This window comes from Brassica napus, chromosome C1, assembly GCF_020379485.1.
Source record: "Brassica napus cultivar Da-Ae chromosome C1, Da-Ae, whole genome shotgun sequence".
Classification (NCBI taxonomy): Eukaryota; Viridiplantae; Streptophyta; class Magnoliopsida; order Brassicales; family Brassicaceae; genus Brassica; species Brassica napus.
This window is the reverse complement of record NC_063444.1, coordinates 31436816-31449813: the sequence shown is the minus strand read 5'-3', so window position 1 is coordinate 31449813 and position 12998 is coordinate 31436816. Positions and strand designations below refer to the sequence as shown.

Here is a 12998-nt window from a genome sequence, read left to right as displayed (position 1 = left end):
AATGAGACTATCAATCTTAAAGGCATTTAATCAATCAGTCAATTTCTAGCAAGTCTCAGCAATACCATTTTTATATGCTCATAATATTATGGTTTATCAAGACTAGCAAAAACGGATTCAATTAATCATGCAATTAGGATTTAACAATAAATGGATTTTAGCAAGTTAGTAAAAAGATTTATTAATCACTCAATCAGTTTCAAGGCTGATTTTAGCAATACTAGAATATAGATTTCAAGCATGAATTTCAATGAATCAGTTTCAAGGCTGATTTTAGCAATACTAGAATATAGATTTCAAGCATGAATTTCAATGAATCAGTTTCAAGGATGATTGGTATGTAGCATAAACCATGTGTAAATAATTTCTCTAGTATACGAATTTATCAAACCTCAAAAACATATAATCAGATCAATCAATTTAATCGAACTTAGCATACAATCTTAAACCTCAAGACATTAGATTTTATCATGAATCTATCAACCTAGCATATGGATTCTCAATTCTCAAAGACATCCAAATCAGATCAATATAACCTATCATACAGATTATTTAGGGTTTCTATTTAAAACATATCAGATTACAAAACTATCAATCCTAGCAGATGATATTAAACCTCAAGAATCATGCAATCAGATCATTCAAATTTTAAACAAGTAAACCTCAATCAATCTATCAACCTATCGGATTATATAAGCAAAGCAAGCTAGCAACCTATCGGATTCAATCGATGTTTTAACAGGCTGGTCGGTTTAAACAATTTTAAATCAGATGAACAATTAACCAAACAGGATGAGAAAATAAATCTATCAATTTAACGGTCAAACAATTCTAGCAACATATCATCAGATTCAATCAGATTTAAAACCTCAATGATCAAAACCGAAAACAGTTTTGATTTCAAAATATTCGATTAGGGTTTTAATATGTGATTTGATAATTATAGTATAATTAATTTTGATACTTATATTATTTAGGGTTTATAGATATATGGTTAGGGTTTATCGGATTTTAACTTGTAAAAACCGATTTGGGGTTTTAATCATGTAGGAACATGATTTAGGGTTTGGGGTATCGAACTTTTAGAGCTTCGATTTACTCAATTAAGATTTTTGATCTATCACCCTATGGTTTTGATTTATAAAGATTAGGGTTTTAGGGTTTCATTCTTTATCAATCAATCCATGTTCGATTATGGATTCTTAGGCTTTGAATTACCTTTTAACCTTAGATGATTGTTGAATCGGACCACCAAAGGAGTTGAGCCGCAATCTGGACACGAACGGGACGCGAGCTGGAATGGATAGAGTCGCTTCTATCGGGTCGCGGACTTCCTTTGTTGCTTGATCGGGATCGCCTTGATCGTCGGACGCGAGCTGTCTGATGCTGTCGCGAACGAGGAAGAGGTCGCGTGCTGGAGCTGCTCTCGGGTCGCGAACGTCTGAGCTAGGATCAAAAACGCCTTGGGCTGAAGCTGATCGGGGACGCGAGCTGGAACAGATGCGGGAACAAGAGACGCGATCGGGGTTTAGGGTTCGTCGGATCGCCGGGTAGGGTTAGGGTTGTAGGGTTTTTCGATTTGGGTATTAGCTTAGGGATTTAGAGTTTCGTGCTGATAACGTGTTATAAAAGTAATGGAAAAGTCTATCTTTATTCATAACATAGAGATTCCTTATATAGGAGATTACACCGTCATAGATAAACGGAAAGATTACAAATCATAATCTCTTGGTTATGAGCCATCCACAATCTGGTTCATAACAATGATAATATTGTGGCTAAACCCTTGATCTTAGACAATATCCTTGTTGCCTAGGAGATTTTCCGTTTCCTACGTACTAACCCGACCTGTAAGGCCAAATATGTTGCAATTAAGATTGATATGAACAAAGCATACAATCGGTGGAATAAAATTTTATTAAGGCTCTAATGCTTAAAATGGTCTTTGCAGAAAATACGTATTTTGGATCAGGTTTTGTATTTTGTTAGTTTCTTATAAGATACTTTTGAATGGAGAACCTAAAAACACTATTTAACCCACCAAAGGCTTTAGACAAGGGGATCCACTATCACCCTTCCTCTTTATCATCCTAACCAAAGCCTTGATATCTCAGCTCAAATGGGTAGAGACTGAAGGACGTATCTTCGGAATCAAAATTACAAGAGTAAGTCCGACAGTATTATACCTACTCTTTGCAGACGAGAGTCTTTTCTTCTATAAAGCAGATGTCCAACAATGTGCTGAGTTGATGAAAATTATTAACAGATATAGTTTAGCGTTGGGTCAACAACTGATTCTGTCTAAATCTTCCATGTTTTTTGGCAGCAGAGTCCTTCCCAAGGAGAGAAACATTATTAAAGCAACTCTAAGTATCCACAAGGAAGGTGGAATGTATCTAGAACAGCCCGAAAAATATGTGTTCAAAACGACGAGTATTTGCCTTTGTTAGAGATAGGTTGAATGCTTGTGTCAATGATTGGTCGGCTAAATTGATTCGAAAGGAATAAAATAGGTTTTGATCAAGTCGGTGGCTCAGGTCATTCCAACATATTTTATGCCATGATTCATGCTTTCCCAATCATTGATATCAAATTCTTGTAGTTCGTTCCAAAATTTTTACATGTTGAATGGCATACTTTCCATTGTCTATCCTAGTTCTTCGAACTCCGAATGCAGAGAGGAGACTCATCTTCTTTGGTTCTTCGTACCTATAAGTTGATCCAGGAGTGTATTTTCGAACCCATCCACACCCACTATATTGATGTAGGATTTCATGAACCATCCACCATACAAATGTTTTGTAAACATATGGCTCCTTCCACATATCAAATAAGTTTTGATAGCTCCTTGTCGATTCTTTTGATTAATTTATCATTTCGAATTTTATAGAGATACCAAATTATCAGTGGATAAGGATATCTATCTAACTGCGTATCTTCTTTTCTATTTTTCCGTCATAAGAGGTAATCTAAATTTGTGTAGACACTCGAAACCAAAAGAAAATGTTTGGGTTCGAAGGTGTAGACGATAAGGCCCATGCATGTACAGATTGTTAACATTTTAAAATAGCATGTCATAGATTCATCAGGCTCTCCACATCTAGGACAATGATTATCACATCGTATATAACAACGCGTAAGATTATTTGTTAGAGCTATATGTCTTGTTGTAATCTTGGAGATAAGATGGGTCATCTTCCGACGAGCATTAAGTATCCAACCAAAAGCTCACTACAGGAAATATGGGTAGTAATAGCGGACGAAAAACGCTATGAATTCGATATAATAGCGCTCCCTAAAACGCTCTGACAGCGCCCGTTATAATAGGTCTGACACTTTTCATAACGGATCTGTCGTATGCTATAGCTAAATAAACAACAATAGCATTAATTTCTATGCAATTATTAATATTTATAATAATGAATTGATTTTATTTTTTAAAATGTAATATTTATTTCGAATTTTTGTAATAAAAACAATTAATCATATTATAAAAACTAAAAAATATTTAAATGATTAAAAACAATAATTAAATTTTTTTTTTATTAATTAAATTTTGTTTACAAATAAAATCAGTTTATACATTAACCAAACAATTAAACCAAAACCTAATTAACCAAACCTAAATAAACCAAAAAAAAAATTGAACCAAGCCTAATAAACCAAAAAAAAATTGAACAAAGCCTAATAAACCAAAACTTAAAGCTCTAAGCTGCGGTCTCCCTCCCATCGCAGTTCCGTCGCTTCTTCTTCCTGTCTCTTTCTTCTCTTCTTCTTCTTCTTGTTTGGATGAGATTTAAGCTGATGGACAGAGATAGTGACGTGGTTAAGTGCATAGCCATTGGTAAGTGTCCATGCCGCGTATTCACTTTCCCTGTAAGATTAATTTAAACCCAACACACCAACATTCATGAGTCAATACTCTGAAAATTCAATAGCAAACAAGGAGAAAGTAAACCATGTACCTAGCCAATTGTTCAAATTCAGAAGATTGAGGCTTTTCCCATGGTAAAGTACCCAAAGCACTAGAGAGAGCAGCATACTTTCTTCCATTAGGCCTACACCACCACCGCTAGCTTTCTCTGCCATCTCCGACTTAAGCCTCTGTTCTCATACATCATCTGAGATGTCATAGAGGAGGACCACACTTGCTGGCGTTGCTTTCCTAGAAACAAGGTCTGAAGAAGGTGTTCAAAGTAAATTAGCTTAGATAAAGAAACACCCAACGGTCAAAAGAGTTCATAGCTTAGATAAGTATGATGCATCCTACACTGAATTTTAGAATGAAGGAGGAGAGTTCACCTTGTCATATCTGGCACATATCACATTCCCACAATCAAAACTGTTGGGGTCAAAATCGGTCACGATGGAATCAATGTCTGAAAGTCCGTAAAAATCGGCATGAACGTTTTTACGAAAAATAAATCTTAGAAAATGATCTATTTTTACGAAGAATCTTGCGGAGAAAACACATTCACGAAAAATCGGAGAAAGACGAGAACAAGGTTGCCGCGTAGCAACCAGCGCAAAAGCTGGTCGCTACGTAGCGACCGATCTCTCACCAAAGCTCGGTCGCTACGTAGCGTGCACGGTCGCTACGTAGCGTGCTCGGTCGCTACGTAGCGTGCTCTGTCGCTACGAAGCGTGCTCGGTCGCTACGTAGCGTGCTCGGTCGCTACGCAGCGTGCTCAGTCGCTACGTAGCGTGCTCGGTCGCTACGTAGCGTGCTCGGTCGCTACGTAGCGTGCTCGGTCGCTACGTAGCGTGCTCGGTCGCTACTTAGCGTGCTCGGTCGCTACGTAGCGTGCTCGGTCGCTACGTAGCGTGCTCGGTCGCTACGTAGCGTGCTCGGTCGCTACGTAGCGTGCTCGGTCACTACGTAGCGTGCTCGGTCGCTACGTAGCGCATAGCGACCGAGCGATCGTCCCGCTCGGTCGCTATGTAGCGACCGAGCTCAAGCCAAAGCTCGGACACTACGTAGCGTGCACGGTCGCTACGTAGCGTGCTCGGTCGCTACGTAGCGTGCTCGGTCGCTACGTAGCGTGCTCTGTCGCTACGAAGCGTGCTCGGTCGCTACGTAGCGTGCTCGGTCGCTACGTAGCGTGCTCGGTCGCTACGTAGCGTGCTCGGTCGCTACGTAGCGTGCTCGGTCGCTACGTAGCGTGCTCGGTCGCTACGTAGCGTGCTCGGTCGCTACGTAGTAGCGTGCTCGGTCGCTACGTTGCGTGCTCGGTCGCTACGTAGCGTGCTCGGTCGCTACGTAGCGTGCTCGGTCGCTACGTAGCGTGCTCGGTCGCTACGTAGCGTGCTCGGTCGCTACGTAGCGTGCTCGGTCGCTACGTAGCGTGCTCGGTCGCTACGTAGCGTGCTCGGTCGCTACGTAGCGTGCTCGGTCGCTACGTAGCGTGCTCGGTCGCTACGTAGCGTGCTCGGTCGCCACGTAGCGTGCTCGGTCGCCACGTAGCGTGCTCGGTCGCCACGTAGCGTGCTCGGTCGCTACGTAGCGTGCTCGGTCGCTACGTAGCGTGCTCGGTCGCTACGTAGCGTACTCGGTCGCTACGTATCGCGTAGCGACCTAGTGATCGTCCCGCTCGGTCGCTACGTAGCGACCGAGCTCAAGCCAAAGCTCGGTCGCTACGTAGCGACCGAGCGCTCGTCCCGCTTGGTCGCTATGTAGCGACCTAGCTCGAGCCGAAGCTCGGTCGCTACGTAGAGACCGAGCGATCGTCCCGCTCGGTCTCTACGTAGCGACCGAGCGATCGTCCCGCTCGGTCGCTACGTAGCGACCGAGCGATCGTCCCGCTCGGTCGCTACGCAGCGATCGAGCTCTTTCGAACATCGATACGACACCAATCGATGCATTCTCGCCAAACTTTCAAATTCTATCTCCCGAAGACCGTAGTAGGCTCAGTCCATGTTTTCCGCTATTCTAACTCATCGATCAAACTTTGCGGATTAGAAACAGCGGAAAATTCGTTCATTGTCAGAAGAAATCGTAGTAAACGTGTCGAGTCGGAAGACGGCCCAAAGGGACCTAAAAAACACGACTCGAGGCCCATCCTACGATTTCTTAACCAAAAGCCCGTAAACCACAGCACGGTTTACGCTTGGTCCACAAGGAAGGATAAATGTCAAGTTTCCGCGGATAAATATGGAAGTTTTGAAGATAATTGTGAAGATCGGGAAAAATGGAATATCTCCATTTTATGCTATGACGGCTTAAGGGCAGAAGAGTAAAGGCGTAAACCGACCTTGGAGCTAGTATATAAGAAGTCCTAGGCGAGAAGCATGGGAGAGAACTCTTTTAGACTCAGAACTCTCTGCACTTAGAAACTTAGGCTTATTTCTCGACAAGTTCGGTTTCTATGACTGGCACTCAATCACTAGACGAACTCGCCTAGGCAGTTCGATCTCTTGTCCAGCTCTACCAATTGAACTACGCTCGGCTTGATCCTCGAAAGGGGTACGTAGGCAGCCTTTCATAAGGTTCAGTCCGAAATCAATCAAAGCCTTTTAGATATCTTTTTCGTCTTTTGTTATCGAGCTGCGACTCAACTAGGATTAGGGTTTTATGTTGCTAGAACTAGATAACTCGCTGACGGCCCCTGCGGCCAAAGCCTTTGTATTCTCTTGCAATGATCGCAACGCTCTTACGCGAATTCGAAATAAGACCTACTTTCTTTGTAAATTCGTTTTATCATGTTTTCTCATATTTTCCGCATTTATTTGGTTACTTGTCGTTGGCTCTCGCAGAGATCCGGGTCCTCTGAAAAATTAGGGTTTTCCTAAGTTTCCTTATTTTACGGAAATCGACAGTGTGAATTTCGGTTCCCACAGTTTGGCGCTAGAAGGAGGGGGGGGGTCGGATTACTCTTACTCATAGCCGCAAAACGCTTGATCAAAACGATGTCTGGATATATATGAAAGACAAAGTCGCCGCTCGCAAAAACGTTGGTAAAACAACTCCAGCAGCGACTACTCCTATAGCCAACGCTCATGCAAACGCTATAGTACTTAACTAAATCGAAAACCTAATCGAGACTCTTCACCACGGAAAGAGCACGAAACGCGATTTCTCCGTCTAAACAAAAGGGCAACGATAAAACCTATCAAACCCCGTAACCAAATCGGAGAAATCTCAACGTGTGAGGGCTTGACCAAAAGATGTTTTCCAAAAAATTTTCGGAAAAATAAAACGTGCTCTCCTAGAAACTGCGAAAAAAACCCTAGGTTACACGCAGAAAAACCCTAGGTCACTCGCAGAAAAAAAAGGAGCGCAGCAAATTAGAAACGCAACGTCCAGCTCGTCCAACGGCGAGTCGGACAAGACTCTCAGGATCCCAAGCCTGATCTTACTCCAAACAACGGTCATACAGCTTTTCGTCTGGTCTCAATTGGATTTTCCGTCGAGATTTTACGACGAAAATAAGTCGGCTCGACGAGTCAAGACTGTCCGCATCAGCTCGCCGTGTGGCGAGCTGAGAGGGCTCATTCAGCTCGCCCTATGGCGACCTGAATCACCCATCGAGCTTCTCTCTCCAGTCACGATGGTACAGCTTTTCGTTTCGTCTCAATCGGACTTTCCGTTGAGATTTTACGACGAAAACAAGTCAGCTCGACGAATCGAGACTGTCCGCATCAGCTCGCCGTGTGGCGAGCTGAGAGGGCTCATTCAGCTCGCCCTACGGCGACCTGGATCACCCCTGGATCTTCTCTCTCCAGTCTCGATCGTACAGCTTTTCGTTTCGTCTCAATCGGACTTTCCGTTGAGATTTTACGATGAAAACAAGTCAGCTCGACGAATCGAGACTGTCCGCATCAGCTCGCCGTGTGGCGAGCTGAGAGGGCTCATTCAGCTCGCCCTACGGCGACCTGGATCACCCCTTGATCTTCTCTCTCCAGCCTCGATCGTACAGCTTTTTGATTTGTCTCAATTGGACTTTCCGTTGAGATTTTACGACGAAAACAAGTCTGCTCGACGAATCGAGACTGTCCGCATCAGCTCGCCGTGTGGCGAGCTGAGAGGGCTCATTCAGCTCGCCCTACGGCGACCTGGATCACCCCTCGATCTTCTCTCTCCAGCCTCGATCGTACAGCTTTTCGATTCGTCTCAATTGGACTTTCCGTTGAGATTTTACGACGAAAACAAGTCTGCTCGACGAATCGAGACTGTCCGCATCAGGTCGCCGTGTGGCGAGCTGAGAGGGATCCTTCAGCTCGCCCTACGGCGACCTGGATCACCCCTAGAGCTTCTCTCTCCAGTCTCGATCGTACAGCTTTTCGTTTCGTCTTAATCGGACTTTCCGTTGAAATTTTACGACGAAAACAAGTCAGCTCGACGAATCGAGACTGTCCGCATCAGCTCGCCGTGTGGCGAGCTGAGAGGGCTCCTTCAGCTCGCCCTACGGCGACCTGGATCACCCCTAGAGCTTCTCTCTCCAGTCTCGATCGTACAGCTTTTCGTTTCGTCTTAATCGGACTTTCCGTTGAAATTTTACGACGAAAACAAGTCAGCTCGACGAATCAAGACTGTCCGCATCAACTCGCCGTGTGGCGAGCTGAGAGGGCTCATTCAGCTCACCCTACGACGACCTGGATCACCCCTCGATCTTCTCTCTCCAGTCTCGATCGTACAGCTTTTCGTTTCATCTTAATCGGACTTTCCGTTGAAATTTTACGACGAAAACAAGTCAGCTCGACGATTCGAGACTGTCCGCATCAGCTCGCCGTGTGGCAAGCTGAGAGGGCTCATTCAGCTCGCCCTACGGCGACCTGGATCACCCCTAGAGCTTCTCTCTCCAGTCTCGATCGTACAGCTTTTCGTTTCGTCTTAATCGGACTTTCCGTTGAAATTTTACGACGAAAACAAGTCAGCTCGACGAATCGAGACTGTCCGCATCAACTCGCCGTGTGGCGAGCTGAGAGGGCTCATTAAGCTTGCCCTACGGCGACCTGGATCACCCCTCGAGCTTCTCTCTCCAGTCTCGATCGTACAGCTTTTCGTTTCGTCTCGATCAGACTTTCCGTTGAGATTTTACAAAGAAAACAAGTCAGCTCGACGAATCGAGACTGTCCGCATCAGCTCGCCGTGTGGCGAGCTGAGAGAGCTCACACAGCTCACCCAATGGCGAGCTTGACCACTCCTCGAGCTTCTCTCTCGAGTCTCCATCGCGCAGACTTTTGTTTCGTCTTGATTTTATGATAAAAACCGCAACGACTTGTTTTTTCGTATAAGATCGAATCGATCGTCTAAAACGGCAACGGTCGACTTAAACGCCAAAGTTGCCTAAACTATACGAGAAAATTGAACTCTCTAAATGCAATCCGGTTTTATAAACTTCTGCCACGTTGAGTCGAAAACATCTAATCATAAACATCAGATGGATTTTTCAACGATATACAAAGCACACCTAGTAAGTTAAGTAAAACCAGCCAGTACAAAGAAACAAGAACATAAACTCGGATGTTGAAATCCCTTTTTCACTCCGAGACTCTCGTTGGTATTTCGTCAAAATCGATTCGTACGGAAATAAGTCAGAAGACACGAGAATAACGAAGAAGAGGCAGCCCCAAATCATCGATGAGACTAAGGTATGTCTGATTTGAAAATTTTATTAGACTTCTAATTTCTCGTAGGAAAGGAATGAAAACGCCTTGGAAACTGCCGAAAACTGCCGAAAACCCTAGGGAACTTAGAATTTAGGTGGATAGTCTAGCAAGCTAAGTCGTAGGCAATTTTTCTATCTCGATCTATGGTTCTCTAACTGTCCAGGCAAAACTCGCAAACCGATCCAATCTCTCGTACAACCGAGAAACGATCGCCACGCATTCAAGCACACTCATCTCACTTCCTAAAGAAAGAAGAAACTAGAGACACGAACGTCGTCTTAAAACCGACTCGCTCCTAGAAATTTTCGTAAAACCAACATATTCCAAGTCATCATCAATTAGTCGCGGTCTTTAATCGACCCGGATTGATGATCATCCCTTCGAAGGGATGAAACCACCCCGCGACTGACTCCGCACGGGCTTTGCATCGAGCTTCTTAGGCTTTGTCTCCCTCGGATAAAAAAAGAAACAACTTCCATACGAACAAAGGAAAGATTATACGAAACTTTCATCGTATAAATGAAACCTAAAAATGGAAAAACGTTTCCTACGACCATGGACGTACTTGGCATATCAATCTCGACGGACAATGTAAACATGTCGAAAATCGACTAAGTTTTACATTCTCACAATTCACTCTATTTCCGAACTGCTCTAGCATGAATCAAACTACTTGACATCCAAACAAGAACATAAGTTTTGGCTGCGACTGTCCGCAAACAAATCGAAGTGTTCCAGCAAAGCAGGGTTAAGACAAAACCTTTGCAAAACCACGCAATATCTTCGAGCCCACAAACAATTATCGTACCACCCAAAAACGGGAATCATACGGTAAATTCGTCATAACGAAACTCAGTCCTAACAACCAAACAGTTAACGGAAATGTTCCACTTGTCAAAAATCGACCAAGTTCCATATACTACGAATGACTTTAAGCCCGTTGTGTATTACTCGTAAAATGCGGCATGTAAGGAAAACTCGTAACTGAGCTTCTATAGCTATACGGAACATCCTCAAATAGACACGAAAGAAATCTCGGAAGGCCAACACTTCACAAAGCACTATGAAGGAAAACGCTTGTTCCCATGGACAAATTTACACGACACCTCAGTCATAATTCCTCGATCGCAAATAAAACTATTAGCATCCAAACATGAACAACAATTTTGGCTGCGAACATTCGTAGTCAAACTCGAATGTTTTTCAAACGCATGACTAAGACTAAACCCTTGCAACATCGCGAAATATCTTCAAGCCCGCGAACATTTCAAGCACGAAACGTGGCATACGAAAGAATAACAAATCTTCAGCATCGCGAGACGTCGCAGACGCCTGAAGATTAGTTCTTCGACAAAATTTCCTTCCTCGACAAAAACACCTTCATGGAAGACCAAACAGTCATACGCACTAACATTTTCTCAAATATTCTTCACGAAGACTCGAAACGGTATTTTTTACCATTAAGTTTGTTGCTGATCACAACAAACTCTCAACGTCCTAAACAGACATAGCCATCTCACGAAGATGACTCTCTTACATCCGACACAAGGATAATAGCGCTATAAAAGAAATCCGAAATTTTGGTCCAACACTTCCGGTCTCCGGAGAGATGCTCGATTCGTATCAAACAAGTCGTATAAGCCGAGAACCTATCGCGGACTTTAAATCGATACGAATCAGGAAGAAATCGCAACAGGAAAAACGATAGCCGGCCAGTCACCGCAAAATCCTTAAACCGAAAGTAAACCTAGGTCTTGCCCTAAACCCAGCGCACTGGTCTCTAACATCTCTAGGCATAGTATCAAACACCCTGATACGAGATCCCAAAATTTGTCTCTTTTCCAATATTCGAATGTCTTCAGAAAATCCCGCAAGTTTACACACTGCGGAAAACTCTCGAAACAGATTATGGATATGGCAATTCACACAGAGTTAGATTACGAGACGACAACTCGTAGTCTTCCCTCTACACCCATATAAAATGCCATCGGCAGCAACATGCCTGATAACCTCTACATAAAAACCAGACCGTAAAGGTCTCGCTGGAAAACTAGTCATACAAACCTTAACTCCAAGACGAACTACGAAAGGCTTGATCCCTTCAACAAGGGTACGTAGGCAGCCGTCATAAGGCGCAGCCCCAATCTTATTGCGTTCTACTTTTTGAAGAGCGAGAAGACCACTTACCACGGACCTTTTCGACCATTAATTCCGCCTAACTCACCTAACCTGCCAAGCCACTCGCTAAAACCTCACGCTAGAAGCTCATGGTTCTAACGAGCTGGGGGGCTAACTGTTGGGGTCAAAATCGGTCACGACGGAATCAATGTCTGAAAGTCCGTAAAAATCGGCATGAACGTTTTTACGAAAAAGAAATCTTAGAAAAAGATATATTTTTACGAAGAATCTTGCGGAGAAAACACATTCACGAAAAATCGGAGAAAGACGAGAACAAGGTTGCCGCGTAACAACCAGCGCAAAAGCTGGTCGCTACGTAGCGACCGATCTCTCACCAAAGCTCGGTCGCTACGTAGCGTGCACGGTCGCTACGTAGCGTGCTCGGTCGCTACGAAGCGTGCTCGGTCGCTACGTAGCGTGCTCGGTCGCTACGTAGCGTGCTCGGTCGCTACGTAGCGTGCTCGGTCGCTACGTAGCGTGCTCGGTCGCTACGTAGCGTGCTCGGTCGCTACGTAGCGTGCTCGGTCGCTACGAAGCGTGCTCGGTCGCTACGAAGCGTGCTCGGTCGCTACGTAGCGTGCTCGGTCGCAACGTAGCGTGCTCGGTCGCTACGTAGCGTGCTCGGTCGCTACGTAGCGTGCTCGGTCGCTACGTAGCGTGCTCGGTCGCTACGTAGCGTGCTCGGTCGCTACGTAGCGTGCTCGGTCGCTACGTAGCGTGCTCGGTCGCTACGTAGCGTGCTCGGTCGCTACGTAGCGTGCTCGGTCGCTACGTAGCGTGCTCGGTCGCTACGTAGCGTGCTCGGTCGCTACGTAGCGTGCTCGGTCGCTACGTAGCGTGCTCGGTCGCTACGTAGCGTGCTCGGTCGCTACGTAGCGTGCTCGGTCGCTACGTAGCGTGCTCGGTCGCTACGTAGCGTGCTCGGTCGCTACGTAGCGTGCTCGGTCGCTACGTAGCGTTCTCGGTCGCTACGTAGCGTGCTCGGTCGCTACGTAGCGTGCTCGGTCGCTACGTAGCGTGCTCGGTCGCTACGTAGCGTGCTCGGTCGCTACGTAGCGTGCTCGGTCGCTACGTAGCGTGCTCGGTCCCTACGTAGCGTGCTCGGTCGATACGTAGCGACCGAGCGGGACGGGCTCGAGCCAAAGTTCGGTCGCTACGCAGCGATCGAGCTCTTCCGAACATCGATACGACACCAATCCATGCATTCTCGC

The 12998-nt window shown here is 45.1% G+C and overlaps 1 long non-coding RNA gene across 1 annotated transcript; it reads right to left on the bottom strand.

Annotated features, from left to right (window-relative positions):
* Positions 1-2520: 2520 nt before the first annotated feature.
* On the bottom strand, positions 2521-4342 carry LOC106374783. The gene is made up of 3 exons (XR_007318673.1): positions 4303-4342; positions 3966-4178; positions 2521-3874 (listed from the first exon to the last, which is right to left on the bottom strand). It is a non-coding gene; the product is annotated as an uncharacterized LOC106374783 (long non-coding RNA).
* Positions 4343-12998: the final 8656 nt, after the last annotated feature.